Source organism: Nycticebus coucang, chromosome 19, assembly GCF_027406575.1.
Source record: "Nycticebus coucang isolate mNycCou1 chromosome 19, mNycCou1.pri, whole genome shotgun sequence".
Lineage (NCBI taxonomy): Eukaryota > Metazoa > Chordata > Mammalia > Primates > Lorisidae > Nycticebus > Nycticebus coucang.
In genome coordinates this window covers 27,313,867-27,319,913 of record NC_069798.1, presented here as the reverse complement: position 1 = coordinate 27,319,913, position 6,047 = coordinate 27,313,867, and positions in this window count along the sequence as shown.

Here is a 6,047-nt window from a genome sequence, read left to right as displayed (position 1 = left end):
AGAAAACAGCTTAACTCAAAACCTTAAAGCTAGTAAATTATTGGGGTGCTGCAATTGCAGAATAGGATGACTGAAGGTAAATGGGAGATGACCAGGGAAAGAGAGAGAAAATTCCAGTGGGTGTTACTGGAGCTGTCTGCTTAGTCTCACTAAACATCTTCACAGCACAAACCTTATGAACCACAGCAATGCATTTCACCTCACCGTGACGTGAGGAATGGGGGTCCGTAGACTCCCCTCTCCCTCTGGTCAGAGATTCCACCACAGAGTATCAACTCTTCCACATTTCCAGGCTGCACACCATTCAGCCTCTCCAGCAGGAACCACTAAGGAAGCTGGGCTCTAAGACGACAGCACAGGATGAGTGGCAGGCCAACAAACAAGTGGGAGTCAGCCACCAACCTGGTGGGTGGGGCCGGGCAATCTTAAGGGAGTCACCAGTGTCACAGAACAGAAAACCCTGTAAATAAACCCGAGGCTTATAAATTGGCTTTGGCACAATGACTAATTAGACATATAAAGTTGTTGGCTTTATTTTCTCTTAAAAAATGTTTGTTTTCTATTTCGTTAATTCATGTTCCTTACTATTTACTTCTTTCTACTTTCATTGGATTTGTTTGCTATTCTTGTTACAAGTTTTTGTGATGGATACCTAGATCTTTGAATTTTAGCTTTTTTCTTTTCTAATATTTGCAATAAAGGCTATAAATTTCTCTTTAAGTTAGCCATATTGCACAATTTTCACTATCACCCACGTGAAAATGTTTTTTTTTTTTTTTTTTTTGAGACAGTCTCAAGCTGCTGCCCCTGGCTAGAGTGCTGTAGTATTATAGCTCACAGCAACCTCAAACTCTTGGACTCAAGCGATCCTTTTGCCTCAGTTTTTTTTCTATTTTAGTAGAGACGGGATCTCACTTTTGCTCAGGTTGGTCTTCAACTCATGAGCTCAAGCTATCCACCGGCCTCGGCCTCCCTGAGTGCTAGGATTATAGGCGTGAGCCACTGCGCCTGGCTGTAAAAATATACTCTAATTTCCACTGTGCTTACTTCTTTGACCCATGGATTATTCAAATTGTGTTACTTAATTTCCAAACATTTGGGAAATTGTGTGTGTGTGTGTGTGTGTGTATGGTTATTTGAAAATATATGCTAAGTCTGCGATGTCCAATATGGTAGCCACTAACCACATGTGGTTAATTAGACCTAAATAAAATTCATCACTTTAGCCAGAGTTTAAGTGCTCAGAAAGCACATGGGGCTAGTGGCCACAGTGTTCAATAATACAGATAGGACACAGAAACTTCTATCAGACAGCATTACTCAATATGATGAAATTTTTTGAGGCTTCCTTTACAAACTAGCACATACTTGGTTTTGATAAATGTTTTGTGTGCACCTAAAAATAAGTTTTTTGCCATTTTTAGTTGCACTGTTATCTGTACATTGTTTTGTTAATTATATTGTCCATCTATACTATATTCTTAGAAAATGTTCTTCTGCTTGTTCTATCTTTTACAAATGAGTTGTGTAAAACTCTCCAACTACAGATTTCTCTTATGCTCCTTTTAGTTTTGTCAACTTAAGCTTTATATATTTTGAAGTGAAATTATTAAATGTATACACTTTAAGAATATTTATATTTTTCTTGCCAAATTGACTCTTTCATCAATAGAAATGTCCCACTTTATCTCCAGTAATACTTTGGCTTAAAGTTTACTTCTTATCTGAAATTAGCATAGTTATTAACAACTACCAACAGCTTTCTTTTGAGTAGTGTTTCCTTTTCTTTCTCTCTCTCTTTTTTTCCTTTCCTTTTTTTTGAGATAAGGTCTTGCTCTGTTGCCCCCAAGTTAGAGTGCAGTAGTGTCATCATAGCTTACTGTCATCATAACTATAATGCCTCAGCTCAAGTAATCCTCTTGCCTTAGTCTCCAGGATAGCTGAGACTGCAGGCACGTGCCACCACACCTGGAAAATTTTTCTATGTTGTGTAGAGACAGGGTCTTGTTATTACACAGGCTGGTCTCAAACTTCTGGCCTCCAGTGATCCTCTCACCTCAGTCTACCAAAGTGCTAGGATCACAGATGTGAGCCACCACACCTGGCTTCTTTTGGGTAGTGTTTGGATGTGTTACATTTTCTCATGCTTTTATTGTTAAATTTCCTGGGCCCTTGTAGTTATAGTATGTCTTAAATAAGTGCTATATGGTTAATTAAAACAAATCTAGTCCACAATATTTGTCTTGTAGTTCATTTACATGTAATATAGTTATTGATGTATTTGGGTTTATATCTATCATGTTTCTACTTGTTATCTATTTGTCTTGCCTGATTAATATTCTTTTTTTGTTTCTTCTTGCCTCCTTTTAGATTAAGCAATCATTTTTATTGCTGCATTTTATAGTGTATTAAGTTGTTAGTTATACCCTTCTTTTTACCCTAGAGAGTATAAGATGTATCCTTGGTTAGGATCTGGTATAAATTAGGACTTGGATCACTTCCCTGAGAATGTACTGAGGTCCTGACTTTAGGCATTATTATCTTTTCCTGCAGTCAATATTCATTTGGATCTACCTTCTGGTTTACTCTTTCTGTGGCTCTTCACTTCTTCCTAAACTTCTTTTTCTGAGTAGGATCATTTTCTTTCTGGCTTTTGGCTATTATGAATAATGCCGCTAAGTATCTGTGAGTCCCTGCTTTCACTTCTTTTGGGTGTACACACAGAAGTGGAATTGCAGAGTCATGTGGTAATTCTATTTTTAATTTTTTAAGGAAACACCATACTGTTTTCCACAGCAGCAGCATTTTCCTTTCCTATTAGCAATGCACGGCGTTCCAATGTCTCCACATCTTCACCAAAAAGTTCTGTTTTGGTTTGTTTGTTTGAATAATGCCCAACCTAATGGATGTGAAGAATCTCATTGAGGTTTTTACTTGTATCTCTCTAATGAATAATGGTGTTCATCACCCTTTAAAGTATTTTTCTGTTTAAGGCCTTTAGAATGTTGAGGTAGTTTCCTTATGTTCCTATTTTGTTGAATGCTATCATAAAAAGGCATTGAATTTTGTCAATTGTTTTTCTGTATCAGTTGAGATGATCATGTAGTTTTTTTATCCTTCATTCCATGTAATGGAATGATTTTTGTTTTTTTGTTTTTGTTTTTGTTTTGAGACAGAGTCTCACTTTGTCACCCTTGGGGGACTGCCATGGCATCTTTAGCTCACAGCAACCTCAAACTCCTGTGCTCAAGTGATCCTCGTGTCTCAGCCTCACAAGTAGCTGGGACTACAGGTGCTGGCCACGGTTCCTGGAAATTTTTTTTAGAGATGGGGTCTCACTCTAGCTTAGGCTGGTCTCAAACTCATGATCTCAGGCAATCCACCCACCTTGGCCTCCCAGAGTGCTAGGATTACAGGCATGAGCCATTGCATCCAGCCCTGAATTTTGTATGTTGACCCATTCAGCATTTCAAAAATATATCCCCCTTGGTCATGATGTATAATTATTGCAATGTGCTGTTGAATTATGTTTACTAGTATTTTATTTTGCTGAATTTTTTTTTGCATCAGTATTTATAGGGATATTGATCTGTAATTTTCTTGTAGTATCAGGTTAATGCTGGCCTCATAAAATAAATTTTGAAGTTTTGCCTCCTCTGCAATATTTTATAGGAGTTAAACAAAGATTGGTGGTACTTATTTAAGTTATTGGTAGAATTCACCAGTGAAACCATCTGGTCCTAGGCTTTTTGTGGAGGGCAAGTATTTGATTACTTATTTAACCTTACTGGGTATAGTTCTAGTCAGATTTTCTGTATTTTTCATGATTCACTGGTAGGTTGTGCTTCTAGGAATTTGTCCATTTCATCTAGGTTATCCAAATGGTTGGTGCATAAGAATTCCTTTCACTCTTTTGTAATCCTTTATTATTTCTTTAATATCAGAATGCCCTCTTTCACCTCTAATTTTAGTTATTTGGGGATTATACAGTCAAAGTGATCTTCTCATCACATCATTATCAAGTGGTACAGGATATTCACATAACATCACTGGTGATACTAACTTTTAGGGAGTGCATCTCAGGAAGATGAGAAACCTGCCTGGGGATGTTTGGTAGGGTCTGGAGACATTTTTGGTTGTGTCAACTGGAAGAGGGTTGCTTCTGCATCTAGTGGATAGAGGCTGGGTTGGTATTAAACATCCTATAAATCCAGACAGCTCCCCACAGAAAAGAATTACCTGGCCCCAAATTTCAATAGTACTGAGGTTGAGAAACCCTGAGTTAAGGTAGATTTGTCAGGTTTCTCTGCTGTTGTTACTGTTTTTCCCTTTCCATACTCTATTCCTGGGAAGTAAGTCAACAGGTCCAACCTCCTCTGTGTGTGTGGAGTTCAGATACAAACTCCACATCCTGGAGGGGAGAGAATCTGTACATATGATTAAGAATGTTTCCATAAAGATTTGTCTTTTCTCTTGCACGTATTTATCATTGTGGACTCATGTATATTTATTTTGCCTTGGGAACTCATCAGGTTGGCTTCTGGGTTCTTTAACATGCCCCCTATTCTTTTGAGCTCTTGCCTACTTTCTATACTACAAGATGTTCTAGGCTCATGTTGAATTTTCTCTACCGTAGCCCTGAATCAGTTATTTCTCAAAGGAGTCTGGTTCCTTTTATTTGAAAAATGGTATTTAGAAACCATGATTTGGATATGCTCATTGATACCGGGATATTAGTAATACAGTGCTTCTAGGGCCTCTCAGAGAACAATTAAGTGATGTGCATATGAACCCACTTTCTATAATTGTTTCTGTATGTATAAATTGTAACATGAGTTCATAGTGACGTCTCTGACTCGAAGGGTTCTGGCAATATTTATTTTTTATTAAATCATAGCTGTGTACATTAATGCAATCGTGGGGTACAATGTGCTGGTTTTATATACAATTTGAAATATTTTCATCTAATTGGTTAACATAACCATAACATAACCATAAGGTATTGGTTAATACCTTCATGGTATTTTCTTAGTTATTGTGTTAAGTTTATATTCTAGGTTCTGGCAACTTTTGATTGAACATATCATGTATGAAAAATTATCGCCTCTGAATGGTCATCCTCCAGAGAGGATTCACCCTTTTCTCTCTTCTAATTGGAGGCTAGGTTAGGAGCAGATAACTTACTTCACTGAAAGCCTGACCTTACTTGACATTGCATTTCATACTTGGTCACACAGGTGTCATTCTCTTTCCCAGGGTGTAGTCATACAATGTTTACATGGAGAATGTAGGGTGTTTACAAGGACATTGTCTCCTTGGCATATTCTATACTCTAATTTTTATTCCCTATCACAGTGGATCTGCTAAGAGTTAACTTTCCTGCTATCTTTAAACAGTTAACTTGGCCATTTGCCTACCAGGTCAAGAGCTAGCAAAATGCCTGGAGCAATCAACAAGCTCAAAGTGTCAGGCCCAATTCTCTGCAACAATGTTTGTTGAACTGAAATGTTAATTGGATAATTATGGGGTATAGTCCAAGTAGATGACAATTTGAATTTTATTTTGAAAAACTATGTATATTTTTCAGTTGAAAACTTTGTATATATGCTGTGTGTTATCAATATGTATGTCAGAAATAAAGAACCCAAACCGAAAAAAGTTCTGTTAATATTGTCACTTGTAAAACAAGATCAGGCTGGGTGCCCATAGCTCAGTGGTTAGGGCACTGGGCCAGGCGGGCACTGGCCAGGCCACCACTGGGGCTGGCGAGTTTGAACCTGGCCCAGGCCTGCTAAACAACAAAACAACAACAAAATAGCCGGGGGTGGCGGGTGCCTGTAGTCCCAGCTACTTGGGAGACTGAGGCAAGAGAATTGCTTAAGCCCAGGAGTTTGAGGTTGCCGTAAGCTGTGATGCACAGCTCTCTACCACGGGGGACAAAGAGAGACTGTCTCAAAAAAAAAAAAAGAAAAGTTCAAAAGATCTTCTTATTTTTAGACAGAACATACTCTATTTTTTTTTTTTTTTTTTGAGAAGTCTCACTTTGT